The following is a 15,091-nucleotide window of genomic DNA, read 5'->3' on the forward strand; positions in this document are numbered from 1 at the left end:
CCATCTCCCGTGCAGAATGCGATCATACGGATATCTATTGGCACTTTGTATCATTGTATTGCGAAATAGACACAGGATAGGGAAATAGCGGTTAATGCTTTAATTTCGGACACCAGTGTATTTTCAAACTTGCGTTCGTCACCGCGTTTTCATCTTTTTGTCCAACTCTTGTATGATGTGCGTTGGTTGGGACCGAACCAGATAAAAGGAATCATTGTTAAAAATAAGTTCTCTGGAAACTGAAGAGAGAGCATCGCTTGCGTTGGGGGAAGTGGCCTTTCCCGGAAGAACGCCGCAACAGCCGTGCAGGAACACAAGTGTCAGTTTCCCGTCTAACAGTGCAGTGCAGCGTACGTTGATTTACAAAGATCCTGTTTCTGCGCTTTTCTTGCATTATTTTTATTCATTTATTTGAATAATCGCTTTGGAGAATAAGGTAAATCAACTGTAGCTCTCGTTCTTTGTGTTTGATTTTCTTTGCCCTCAGACTTCTTCCTTGGTCCACTCCTCCTTCCATTTGCTGACATCTTTCTTTCCTAAACTCCCGTCTTGTGTCTTGCTTCTCAAAAAAATGTCATTTCCGTTCTAATTCAGGTGTTTTACATATCTTTATCATTTTTATTGAACTAAGGAAGGTTGGATTTGTAGCTGTTCATTAAGCTGAAGTTCCGCTTGGTTAGTCAGTAATAATCCATTATGTATATCCCTCCATGAAACTGTGGTCTTCTCTTCCTCTTTTCTTACATAAATTACCTTAAACATTTTTTAAAAAACTCTCTTTAACATTAATTTTTGTTTAACATTACTGTTACTTTTAGATCCCAGTATATTCCTTAGAATTCTTCTTTCAACTTTGTCCAGCTTTGCAAGATCTCCTAATCTTGGTAGTTTGTTTCTGCTGCATACATTGTTTCGGGCCTTACCGCTGTCTGATACTGTCTTAGTTTTGTGCTGTAGAAGAAGCCTTTTTGTTAAGTTTTTTTTTTTGTCGGATGGAATACCCTGTCCATTTTATGTACCCTAGTTCCTGTTGCTGTTTTTGTGATGCTAGTTATCCATTCTTGTAGGTATTTAAAATAATTTATTTTTGATATTGTGTTGTTATCAATTTTAGTATTTTGTGGGCGGGTCCAATTGATATTTGTCATGAACTGTGTTTTCTTAAGTGATACTTTAGTCCTATTTTGGCTGCTTGTTTTTTTTTTTTTTTTTTTTTTATTTGTTCTTTGGCACTATCTAGTCAGGTAGTAATTAAAGCCATCTCGTCTGCGAAAGCTAAGCGATCTATGGTGAAGTTATTTAGATTTCTTCTTGGTGAAAACCTTTGGTGTTGATAGATTTGCTCGATTCTCTAACTACTTACCTCTAACGCAGTTAAAAAATAGTCACAAACCATTTCCTTTTCTTATACCTGACTTTGTTTCAAAATATTTTAACTTTTTCCCCATGAGTTTTAGTTCCGGTGCTGCGTTTCTTAAACTTCCTTTAATTATTTCAGTTGCTTTTAATCTATTCCCAATTCCTTTATAATGCTGATTAGTGCATTTCTTTCAACTGAGTCGTAGACTTTTTTAGAATTTACAAGTATCACAAGTTTCTGATTTTTCCGGATATCTGTTACATTCGTTACATTTAATACTTGCTCTGCACAAGACCTCCTGTGGTGACAGTCTTTGCCACTTTGTGCATTAAAATTCCCAAGTAGTATTAAGGCGTTTTACAGTTGGATGTGATCTATGGAGTTTCACACAGCTTGCCAAAAATTTTCTGTTTGTTCTTCAGTGATTTAAAGCTTTGTGTGGAAAGTCTGTCATTAATGAATTTAATTTCTGTTATAGAGTCTAACATGTTTTTGTTTACAATGACATCTGTTCCAAATTGAACCGGCCGCTGGTGGCCGAGCGGTTCTAGGCGCTTCAGTCTGGAACCGCGCGCCGCTACGGTCGCAGGTTCGAATCCTGCCTCGGGCATGGATGTGTGTCATGTCCTTAGGTTAGTTAGGTTTAAGTAGTTCTAAATTCTAGGGAACTGATGACCTGAGATGTTAAGTCTCATAGTACTCAGAGCCATTTGAACCATTTTTTTGTTCCAAATTGAGACACAGTCTCCATAATTCTTTTCCTGGCTTTCCATTAAATATCCTGCATCCTTCTGAATCAAAAGGATGTGCATCAGTAAATCTTGTTCCTGCAGTGCTGTTATTATTATGCTTTTTCCTTTTAGAGAGTTCATGAAGGCTCTAAAGTTTTCCTGTTTTTAAGAGTGAAATTGCACTAAGATTGGCTTGGTAATATAAGTTTCTGTGATTTTATGTTTTTTTCGTTTAATACTGAAGTGTATTCGCGATCTGCGAATGCGATTATACATTAGCAGTACCATTTGCTAGAAACATATGAAAATTTTTCCCAGTCCAGGAGTCGAACCAGGACTTCCCACTTATCGCGACTGGTCGCTTTAGCCACCTTTTTTTGCCAATTTCACCTTAACCAACTTTTTTTATTTTATTTATTGATTCGAGCCGAGATCTCTTGTTTACCGGGCAGGTGCAGTAACCACTAAGCCATCTATTTTATTGTTTTTATTTTTTTTAACAGGAACTAAGTGAATCTTCTTTTCGTAACAAACTGTTCAATATCCGTAAAATAAAACAAAACCAAACGCTTCTGATATATATATATATATATATATATATATATATATATATATCAGAAGCGTTTGGTTTTGTTTTATTTTACGGATATACGCTTCTGATATATATATATATATATATCAGAAGCGTTTGGTTTTGTTTTATTTTACGGATATTGAACAGTTTGTTACGAAAAGAAGATTCACTTAGTTCCTGTTAAAAAAAATAAAAACAATAAAATAGATGGCTTAGTGGTTACTGCACCTGCCCGTATATATATATCAGAAGCGTTTGGTTTTGTTTTATTTTACGGATATTGAACAGTTTGTTACGAAAAGAAGATTCACTTAGTTCCTGTTAAAAAAAATAAAAACAATAAAATAGATGGCTTAGTGGTTACTGCACCTGCCCGGTAAACAAGAGATCTCGGCTCGAATCAATAAATAAAATAAAAAAAGTTGGTTAAGGTGAAATTGGCAAAAAAAGGTGGCTAAAGCGACCAGTCGCGATAAGTGGGAAGTCCTGGTTCGACTCCTGGACTGGGAAAAATTTTCATATGTTTCTAGCAAATGGTACTGCTAATGTATAATCGCATTCGCAGATCGCGAATACACTTCAGTATTAAACGAAAAAAACATAAAATCACAGAAACTTATATTACAGAAACTTATATTACCAAGCCAATCTTAGTGCAATTTCACTCTTAAAAACAGGAATGATATATATATATATATATATATATATATATATATATATATATATATATAGGGTGAGTCACCTAACGTTACCGCTGGATTTATTTCGTAAATCACATCAAATACTGACCAACCGATTCCACAGACCGAACGTGAGGAGAGCGGCTAGTGTAACTGGTTAATACAAACCATAAAAAAATGCACGGAAGTTTCTTTTTTAACACAAACCTACGTTTTTTTAAGTGGAACCACGTTAGTTTTGTTAGCACATCTGAACATATAAACAAATACGTAATCAGTGCCGTTTGTTGCATTGTAAAATGTTAATTACATCCGGAGATAGTGTAACCTAAATTTGACGCTTGAAACCTCCGACGTTCAGTTGCGTGTTGTAACAAACACGGGCCACGGTCGGCGAGCAGCATCTGCAGGGACATGTTTACGATGACGACCGTGTTTACGAATGTGGCTGTAGTGCACTGTTGTGGTTTGGTCTAGCTGTCGCAGTGTCCGCATGTAGCGCTTGCTGCTATTGTTATTCTGCATTCGTCTCCGCACGCAGAGCAACTGTAGTACACCGTGTTATCAGACGTCTGTAATAGTGTAGTGTTGTAGGAACTGTGACCATGGTGTATTCGAACTCTGAAAAGGCGGAGATGATACTCATCTATGGCTAATGTCGACGAAATGCAGCTGAAGCCTGCAGGGTGTATGCAGAACGGTACCCGGACAGAGAGCATCCAACGTGCCGCACATTGCAAAACATCTACCTCCAACTGTATGCAACAGGTATGGTCGTAGCACGCAAACGGGTCCGTAACAGACCCGTCACAGGAGAAGCGGGTGCAGTTGGTGTGTTAGCTGCTGTTGCCATGAACCCACACATGAGTACACGGGACATTGCGAGAGCCGGTGGACTGAGTCAAAGTAGTGTCACGCGCATACTGCATCGTCACCGCTTTCACCCGTTTCATGTGTCGCTGCATCAGCAATTACATGGTGATGACTTTAATCATCGAGTGCAATTCTGTCAATGGGCATTAACAGAGAATGCGTTGCAATTCTACCTGTTTACCGATGAAGCGGGTTTCACAAACCACGGGGCAGTGAATCTACGGAACATGCATTACTGGTCCGTGGACAATCCTCGCTGGCTCAGACAGGTAGAGCGACAGCGACCGTGGAATGTAAATGTATGGTGCGGAATCATTGGCGACCACCTCATTGGTCCTCACTTCATTGCAGGGACCCAAACAGCTGCAACATACATCGCGTTTCTACAGAATGATCTGCCAACGTTGCTCGAAAATGTCCCACTGGAAACGCGTCGACGTATGTGGTATCAGCATGATGGTGCACCTGCACATTCCGCAATTAACACTAGGCTGACCCTTGACAGGATGTTCGACGGTCGTTTCATAGGACGTGGAGGACGCATCAATTGGCCAGCCCGTTCTCCTGATCTTACACCTCTGGACTTCTTTCTGTGGGGTACGTTAAAGGAGAATGTGTACCGTGATGTGCCTACAACCCCAGAGGATATGAAACAACGTATTGTGGCAGCCTGCGGCGACATTACACCAGATGTACTGCGGCGTGTACGACATTCATTACGCCAGAGATTGCAATTGTGTGCAGCAACTGATGACCACCACATTGAACATCTATTGGCCTGACATGTCGGGACACACTCTATTCCACTCCGTAATTGAAAACGGAAACCACGTGTGTACGTGTACCTCACCCCTCATGGTAATGTACATGTGCGTCAGTGAAAAAGACCAATGAAAAGGTGTTAGCATGTGGACGTAATGTGCTGTTCCAGTCTCTTATGTACCTAAGGTGCATCACCGTTCCCTTTGGATCCCTACGTAATTCGGTGCTCTCCGATACACACGATCGAACAGCGGAGGAGTGGTACTCAAGCGTCAACTTTAGGTTACAATATCTCCGGATGTAATTAATATTTTACAATGCAACAAACGGCACTGATTACGTATTTGTTTATATGTTCAGATGTGCTAACAAAACTAACTGGGTTCCCTTTAAAAAAAACGTAGGTTTTTGTTAAAAAAACATACTTCCATGCATTTTTTTATGGTTTGTATTAACCAATTACACTAGCCCCTCTCCTCACGTTCTGTCTGTGGAATCGATTCGTCAGTATTTGATGTGGTTTACGAAATATATCCAGCGGTAATGTTAGGTGGCTCACCCTATATATATATTCATTTTATGGCTTCTGCCAAAATTTGTTTTCCTGGGGCACCTTGACATGTCTTACGAACAAAAAAATTTGTGCCAACTTAATTAAAATGATACAAACTTTGTAGCGACTCGCTTTAGTGTTGTGCGCCAACCATAAATTACCTCTTCATTATGGCAAAGTGTGAAGTAAGATATTCTGAAACAAAGCTTTGTATTTCAGACTCTTTTTAAGATTATGATGCTCTTCCATTATATACTGTTTATACTCGTCTATACTCGCATGTTTAGTCGTAATTGCAAAATATGCGAACTGGCCGATAATCCAAGTGTAGCTTCTGTTCTTTGTTTCAGGAAAGAAATGTCAGCCTGGTTGAAGCACTGCTTTAAGTGTTATAGCAGATTCTGTAGTCCTAGTTGTTGTTGCGGTTTTTTTTTTTCTAGTCCAGTTCCATGTGTGGAACTGGTCTCGGCAGATTAGGATGTGTGCCAAGGTACGGCAATGATGGCAGTACGGGCTCTGCTTCAGTTTGACCTTGTGCAGTTTTTCACCTGTGGGGACCTTGTTTACAATGTCATTCCATGAGGACACTATTTGGGAGTGGAGGATAGGACTGTTAATATTTTTCCAGACGTTTCTCCAGTTGACCGCTGGATACTTCGCTTCCACGGTGTTCTGCTTATGGCGTCTCGTGAGGTGGTAATAGGTCCTTCTGGTGTTAAGCTGCTGTGGAGTATTTGAAGATAGCTCATTTCCAGGTAGTAGCTCCGGACGTTGTCGAGTTGAGCGCTGATGCGACCAACATCGACTGCAGCCGTTTTGCTCGTTGGGGCTAACCTGTTGAATATAGTTTTTTTTATTGTCGGATGGGGTGTCTGCAGTATTTTGCGGATACGGTCCATATATGTGGTAGTCCATTGTTTCTGGATGTCTTTGACGCTCAGACCACCAGCGGTGCGGGTTAATACGATGGTTGGCATGGCGACTTTAAAGATATTTCCGCTCCAGATGAACCAACACGCTGCAGATAAAATCTTGCGCGCTATATCCTTGGGTACTGGTAACACTGCTGCGATGTGATATATTTTGCTTAGACCATGCCTTTTAATAAACAGAGCTCTCTGTATCCGATTTAGCGTTCTAGTTTTGTGTTCACGGAGAGTAGCCCTGAATATATTGAGTTTATGGTTCCAGTTGGCAACTGTCATCTCTCGTGGATTGGATATTAAAATCATACTTAAGTGATTCGTCTTCTCTGTCCTTCGTAGCCATGTTATTTGAATGTTCTCCATATGGGGTCCGACAGGTAAAATTTTCGAGTTGTGTTCATTGAGTTTGGGTCCAGAAGAAATGACGTAAGCATGGATTATTTGTTTAACGATTTAAATTTCTGATTGCGTGTTAACTATTACACTGATGTTATCAGCATGAGCGTGACACACGGTTTTTGCACCCAACACCCGTAGACCTTGTAACCTGTGATGCAGGTTTAACAATAATGGTTCTACGGCGATTGCGTATAGTGTCATAGAAAGGGGGCAGCCTTGTCTCACTGATTGCTCAGTCGGGACTGGTGATCTTAGTTGGCATTAATTCTGATTCGAGAGGAAGTCCCGACTATACATCTGCGTATGATCTGAATGAAATGAGCACTGAACACCGTTAATAGAAAGTGGTGGTTGATACGGTCAAATGCCTTGTCAAAGTCTAAAAACATGAGACCTACGTTGCATTTACGTAGCCACGACAAATTTATATTTTCCCTATAATCACATAATGCATTTGACTTAGATCTCCCTGGGACAGCACTCACTTGATAAGGGCCGAGTAACTTCGGCAGAACCGACTTTATTCTACTATTTACGAGTCGGGTGAAGATTTTATGGTCGGAATTGAGTAGAGTCAGTGCTACGTGTTTGTTTGGGGATCAGGACAATCAGTCCTTCCGTAAACTGAGATGGCGTCTGCACGTCTCCCAATAATTCATTGCATATTTTGGTGAACTCCGGTCCTGTGACGTTCCAAAGGCAAGCATAAAATTCTAAGGGTAAGCCATTTAAACCACCCTATTTCTTTGTAGGCGAATCTTTGGTAATGGTAAATACTGCTTCATCGGTTATGATGCCTACAAGGTCGACGTTGTCAGTCGGATTGACCGTGGGCTGAATGTAGGAGAAAAGCGGCTCACTTGCCGTCGAATCATTTGCCGACTCGATGTAAAAATCTGTATTATGTTGCACCACGTAGTTTTTATTGAGATATGTTGATCGTATTCGTTCCCCTGTTCATCATTGAGAGTATGGAGTAACTTTGTTTACCTCTCTTGGGTTCCCGGGTCATGTGATATAAGGACATATTCTCTTGTGTGAGTTCAATCGGAGAGCGTGCTCCACCTTTTCTCCCCCTCGTACCAACGCTGTGATTTTTGCTTTAGTGCGTTTTATTCTAGAGCTGTTTGCTACTAATCCCATGGGGTCACCACGTAGTTCGCAGAGTATTAGAAAGTGATACTCCAAGGTGTGTCTTCGCCAGTACGCTTTCATGCTACCATATCGTGTGATGCATTTTTTTTATCTGCGGTTTCGCAGACTGTAGTCACTACATGATACGTGTTGGATATCTGCATTGCGTCAGAAGGCATCGCTGCCATATATCATGGATCTCTTGTTTCAGTTCTGCGCCCTCCAAAGTGACACGTTTAGCTGCCATACGCCCATTCCAAGGAATATTTTTTGTTTAGTGTGTTGCGCGGTTATATGAAATGCGCAGTGATCTGAGAAGTTAAGGGGCCAAATTTCGCAGTCAGTCACATTATGAATAAAGCTTTCGTTATATGCAGCCTGTCTAGTCTGCTTGCCGAATTACTGGCTACGTACCTGTATCCTCGGGTGTGCGGATGAAGACGGCACCCAGTATCTATCATATCTAGTCCAGTAGTTAACAACAACAGCTCCTCGCAAAAGTTGAAGTTCGGCGCTTGACCTTCTGGACGCAATACGCAGTTAAAATCTCCAAAGAAAATTATGTGCAATCGAGAATCTGTTATTAATGGGACAATTTTGTCCAGGAACAGGTTTTCCGCTGGATCCGGAACGAGCATATACATTAACAAGAAGTAGATCATATAGTTTTGCAATTATGCCTCGTATTCCTCGTATTCAAGTATGGCTTACGCTGTACATGGTATGCCGTGTTTGCATAATATTTCCGTTCCACATTCATTGTCTGTTTTCAAGATTGCCTCATATTCGTACACATCCGCTGTTTTCGTCGTAACAATTTTTTGTACCATCGCTATGTCAATATCGGCGGCGTGTAAGTAGTCCTTCAGAGATTATAACTTTACGTCCGAAACTATTCTGTTTACATTGAGCGTGGCGATTTTACACGCTTGCGTCATTCGGTAGTCCAACTAAGCGCATCCAGTGTCGTCAGACCATGCTGTCCCCGTATCAGTTCCGCAGCGGTCAACAGTGTCCATTGGTTCTTCAATTGGAGGGGCGAGGTTCATCTGTACGTCCTCATTCGGGTTGGGGATGTCTGGTTTTCCGATGTCTACCACGCCTTGCTTTCCGCTTCGATCTGTTTTAAGAATTTTTTTGGTACGGGAGAGTTTTTCTTTTTCCAGCTCTTGAATCTCTTCAGCGGTCTGTTTTCGTGTTTGCCGTTTAGGTTTCACCGGCTGCTGTCTGATGTTGTCTTCCTCAGCATTCTTCGAAGCGGGTGGTGTTTCGAGCCAAATTGTCGACCGCGCTCTTGGTGGATGATGGTGTCAATAGAGAAATCGGTTCACTATGAGGTTGCTCATTCCGGGATGGTTCTTGCATGTCATTCTCAACAGCGGAGGAGTCGGAGAATTTGCTGTGGCTCCCAATATCTTTCGGTGTCTGTTGTGTTGAAACCGTTACAGCTGTCACGATTTCCTTAGGTTCGGGTGGTCTAGCTTCCGTTGTGTCAGTGTTGGCAGTCTGGACTTCTTCTCGGGTTGGATGGTTCTCCGAGTGCACATCATGGCTTGGGGTCAGGACTTGGCCGCGAGCAGCCGTAGCGGAAGTCGCTGGCAGCGCAGTCATAGCCGGCGGTCGCGGCGCCTCGCCAGACGGCAGCTGCGCCACTCGCCGCTGTAAACACTCAGCGCGGACGTGGCCGGGAGAGTTGCACGCCGCGCACGTCCTTGGCTGCCCGTCGTGTATAACGATGCCTCGGAAACCACAGGCGCTGATGTACTATGGTACATGCTTATGCAAGTCGATCTTTAATTGTCTCACTGAGCGCTTGGAATCTGCGTGCATGGGACTACCGTTTGGCAACATTATTGAGAACTTTCCCGTACGGCGCTATCATTGCATTTATCTGTTCCGCTGGTACTTACAAGGGAACTTCCCCATCGCACCCCCTCCCCCCTCAGATTTCATTATAAGTTGGCACGGTGGATAGGCCTTGAAAAACTGAACACAGATCAATCGAGAAAACAGGAAGAAGTTGTAAGGAACTATGAAAAAAATAAGCAAAATATACAAACTGAGTAGTCCATGTGCAAGATCAAGGATAGTCTGTGCTCAGGAGCGCCGTGGCCCCGTGGTTAGCGTGTGCAGCTGCGGAACCAGAGGTCCTTGGTTTGTCTTCCTTCGAGTGAAAAATTTAATTTTTTATTTTCAGACAATTATTATCTGTCCGTCCGTCCGTCCAATGCGAGGTAACTGCGCCATAGTTCAAATGTTCAGATGTGTGTGAAATCTTGTGGGACTTAACTGCTAAGGTCATCAGTCCCTAAACTTACACACTACTTAACCTAAATTATCCTAAGGACAAACACACACACCCATGCCCGAGGGAGCACTCGAACCTCCGTCGGGACCGGCCGCACACTCCGTGACTGCAGCGCCCGAGACCGCACGGCTAATCCCGCGCGGCTGCGCCGTAGTATGGGGACGCTACACCTAAACAAACATCGAAACACACGACGTCAGTCGACTACAGCGCGCGGAAGAGAGAGTATTCCAGCTAACGGGGCTCCCTGGCTGACAGTTGACTGTTCGCTCCTTTGGACGAGAGTGCACTAAATACGTGAGATGTGTTCCGTGGTCAATATGAATCCAGCAAATATAGCGGTCGCAAAGACAGACACTAAACTTATTACAGTGAACAGAGACGTCAATGAACGAACGGACACATCATAACTTTGCGAAAATAAAAAAAGTTAACTTTTCACTCGACGGAAGACTTGAACCAGGGACCTCTCGTTCCGCAGCTGCTCACGCTAACCACGGGACCACAGCGCTCCTGAGCTCACATTATCCTTGATGTTGCCTATCTTGTTTGTAAATTTTGCTAATTTTTTTCATAGTTCCACACAACTTCTTCCTCTTTTCTCGATTGTTCAAATGGTTCAAATGGCTCTCAGCACTATGGGACTCAACTGCTGTGGTCATAAGTCCCCTAGAACTTAGAACTACTTAACCTAACTAACCTAAGGACAGCACACAACACCCAGCCATCACGAGGCAGAGAAAATCCCTGACCCCGCCGGGAATCGAACCCGGGAACCCGGGCGTGGGAAGCGAGAACGCTACCGCACGACCACGAGATGCGGGCTCTCGATTGTTCTGTGTTCAGTTTTGCAAGGCCTATCCACTGTGCCAACTTGTAACTAAATCTGAGGGGGGTGCGATGGGGAGGTTCCTTTGTTGGAATGGTAGTTCGAATATCCTGATCGTCCGTATTCCAAATCCTGCATGTGTTATGATGACTTCGCCTACGCTTCCGTCACAATGTTTAAACTTCATAATTCCTCCGCAAGACTCAACTACTTTCTCCCATAAGTTAGCAGTCTTGAATTTCACAAAAACAGCGCTGCTCACTATCAAAAAGATCCATTCCAATGTCATCCTCTGAATCAAGTTTCACTTCGTATTCTACCCAATCTCAGATTTCGTGTAGCTTGGGTCGGGTGTAATTACGCTCAAACGATAATTTCAAAGTATCTTTTCTGTTCAAATGGGCCATCACGGTATCATATTTAGTCTTTCAATAAGCTTAGAATTTCGGCAACGTTGCAAGAAGCACTGCGACTTACCACGCCGAAGCGCAGCAGATCGCGGCGCACAAAACCCAGCCCACATCCGCACAGCGCGGCTGAGACGGCGAGACTGCTGCCCATTAGGCCACACGGTCACTGGCGCACTGCATTTCCCCACACACACCTCATTTTTGGCATTTGTACACCTGACAGAATGAATTTCCCATCTTTGCCGCAATTCTCCATCTCAAATATCACTACTAAAAATACGACGCTACCTCTTGCTGTGTCCCATCCCAAGTTACATTCAGGCCCTTATGACGCTGATCAAACAAGAGGTTGCAAATGAGCTTCAATCGCTTAGTGCCATCTCAGTCGGTTGCAGAAGGTAACTCACCCTTTGTGATACAATGGCGAGTTGCCGCTATTACCAAAGCGGCGGCGCCGACGACGATGCATTTTACGTCGGCATTCTCCGGAGACTCCCAAAGGCAGGAGTTTCTGGTGCCTATATTAATAGCACCATTCGCACTATTCATTTGCGAGAGCATTTCTTAAATACCGCACCCAATGATTATTTTTTTTTATCGTTGACCGCTTTTTTCGAAAGGGCCACGGTGGGAGGTGCTGTTACAAAATTCATTTGCCTCCTGTGAGGATCGAACTCACGACCTCTGGTTTACTAGACCAGCGCTCTGCCACTGAGCTAAGGAGGCGCCTCCTAGCGCACTTTTCGGGTACTTTGTTCTTATGGACTAGTGAATCGGAGCCCTTCAGCTGGAAACGTACCGCATTAGCGACCATTATTTGCATTTATATGCACAGCTGCTGCTTTCCTACATATCTCACACGATATCGATGTACACCTACAATTCCAAAACAACACATTTATTTCACTTCAGAGTAACTTTCAGCTTCAAATACCATTCCTCTGAAATTCATACGAAGCTAGGCAACGTCGTAAAGCGTTACGTTCATTACGCAAGGCTCACGAGGGGGGAGCAGGTTGCATCGCAGCACGCCTCCACGACCGGTCCAAATTTGCAAGGAGACAAATATTTTCCAGCCCGTCGAGCCACGAATACATCATTGACGGTTACAACGTCTGTGTTTATAGCGTGGTGATATCTGCAACATACACTTCTGTAGGAACAGACACTGTCACGATTACAGACAGCTGTGGTAAACGTTACGAAATATATTCGCATTCTGCAGCTAGGCATTGACGTCAGCTGTTTGGAACACATGAAAATTTGTGCCCGAGCAGAACTCGAACCCGCATTTCCCGCTCATCTCGAGCACAAGAGTCGTGACTGTGTGACACATGGGAGCCTGCATCGTTCCTTGATGCGTGCTCTCTAATGCTGAAGTGCAGGTCTGCCTTCGTCAGTCTGTTGACATACTTGCCACAGAGTTAGCGCTCGGCGTTGTTTGTGTGCTTCAGTCGTCTTTGCGTACTATATTTCCTTTCGAAGAAGAATGGCCTACTGTTATCGTAAATCGACACTGAAGATCAATTTGCGAGTGTATATGGAAGTCTGAAAGCACATTAAATGAAACAGTTTCTCAGAAATGTTCTTTAGACTGACTACAACGATCTTATCGTCATACACCTGTCCACAGTCACCACTGTAGTATACGTGAAATTAATTAACGATGCAGGGTATTAAAGAATTCTAAACGACACTAGTAGTGGTCTCAAGTCCCATAATTCAGATGGCCGTATTGGTGACATACCTGTAGACCATGCGGTACATGGAAGGTGGGTGATAGGTGTTTTTCAGTTCCCAAAAAAATGGTTCAAATGGCTCTGAGCACTATGCGACTTAACTTCTGAGGGCATCAGTCCCCTAGAGCTTAGAACTAATTAAACCTAACTAACCTAAGGACATCACACACATCCATGCCCGAGGCCAGATTCTAACCTGCGACCGTAACAGTAGCGCTGTTCCGGACCAATTCCCATTCGAAACATGTTTGGAGAAGCTGATTTCTGTCCTGTGACCTTTTGGGAAGGTGATAAAGCATAACGCTGAGAAGAGGGCCCGCTATACCACATACTCCCAGTGGAGTGTGGTAGATCCATTCTGAATTGATCAGACATGTGCCAGCCTAATTGTGTATAGGCTGGTGAAGCGCCATTGTAACAAAATGTGTTCGGGCTGTCGCCGAGAAGGAAATGTTCGCTCGGAGTGCATGCAGTCGATGATCACGCAATTGTCACCTGTGAATGCATCCTTCGAAGGATGCCATGGGTATAACACGTCCTATTGTATTTTATCCTTATAACCATTTTGTCATATTTTATTGTCAATCTAGTAAGATTTCTATTACTTTCTAAATTAAATTACAGGTCTGATGATGGCCATGTGATATGACCGAAACTGGTCACCTATGTTCTTGTAACATACGTGGTGTGATCAAGACTGAATTTTAAAAAGAAAAATTTTAAAAATCTTTGATCACTGTTCCAAATATGTTTAATAGCATTGGTTTCGATTACACCGACGACAGCTGACCTTATGTTTGTCAAGGATCTCCAGAACGACTGAACGACTCCAGCCCACTGTCCGCAACATCTCTCGCTGCTGAATCTTTTCCGAGTACGGCTGTACATCTGGGAGCTGAGGAAGGAACCTTCCGGCTGCACCTGTGCTGACAGGTCTTGAGGAGGCCTGGTGGGGGATGGTCATCGATTCCATGGTCGTGCCCAGTGCCGTCTTTGTGCTTGACCATCAGGACCTGCTGCCACCTATGGATATTGCAGCACGCTCGCATAGCCAAGTCGCCAAAGAGACGTAAGAAATGTTGGCTTAGTCTATTGGACAGCTACACGCCACATTCTGTAGGCGACAATGATCCTCCCTTCCAAGACTATCTCCTGTTGGGCGATTCAGTGGCGAAAATCATGATACCAAACAATCACAGCACCCACCTAACGACATGCCCCCTGTCGACGGACAGCAATCAGGCCACAACAGTTCTCCCCCAGAGGCCACACCTTCGTCCTCAGGCGCTACAGAAGCTCTGCTCGACAATCTGAGCGACGCACTACAGCGTGGTCCAGTTGTATTGAAGATGGGTCAACGGACGCTGAAGTAGCTGTGGTTACTGCTGCAGCAACTCATCTCGGATTTGAGTGAAGTCAGTTTGTTGATGAGATGTTTATGAACACTGCTGGTCTTCTTGCTTCAATGACTGTCTCCATGACTACAGTACCACGGCAGGCGTATAGGATTGGCTCTATAATTACCAACATAGCTTCACTTGCTACACGAAATATTGAGGGCGTCGGGCATCGATATTGCTCTCGTGCGCGAAGTTCGCTTCAACAAGTTTCCGGCCTTTTATGGACTGTTTCTATGGTACACAGTGCACTGAAGGTGGTAGTAGGATGGCGAAACTCATGTGGAAAGGGTTCGTGGTGGAAGATGTGCTTTATATGCCGTCGGCCAGGGGTCTTGTGTGACCTTCTTTGGTGTTCGGATCATCAAAGTTTATGCTCCGACTGGCTCCAAAATTCGACTGGAACATTCGAGGTT

At 43.6% G+C, this 15,091-nt stretch overlaps 1 protein-coding gene and 1 non-coding gene across 4 annotated transcripts in view; one reads left to right on the forward strand and one right to left on the reverse strand.

Annotated features, from left to right (window-relative positions):
- LOC126198524 (1-phosphatidylinositol 4,5-bisphosphate phosphodiesterase-like) overlaps positions 1-15,091 on the forward strand; it is a 590,920-nt gene that overhangs the window by 83,762 nt on the left and 492,067 nt on the right. Inside the window, exon 1 of one of the 3 annotated variants that reach the window (XM_049934914.1) lies at positions 365-436. The exons of the other annotated variants lie outside the window; for them this stretch is intronic. The gene's annotated coding sequence lies outside the window, so the exon portion shown is untranslated. Of the gene's footprint in view, positions 1-364; positions 437-15,091 lie in introns of those variants that run through there. 3 annotated transcript variants of the gene reach the window in all.
- On the reverse strand, positions 12,194-12,265 carry Trnat-agu (transfer RNA threonine (anticodon AGU)). Its single transcript has one exon. It is a non-coding gene; the product is annotated as a tRNA-Thr (tRNA).

The sequence above is a fragment of the Schistocerca nitens genome, chromosome 8 (genome assembly GCF_023898315.1).
Source record: "Schistocerca nitens isolate TAMUIC-IGC-003100 chromosome 8, iqSchNite1.1, whole genome shotgun sequence".
In the NCBI taxonomy this organism is placed as follows: Eukaryota; Metazoa; Arthropoda; class Insecta; order Orthoptera; family Acrididae; genus Schistocerca; species Schistocerca nitens.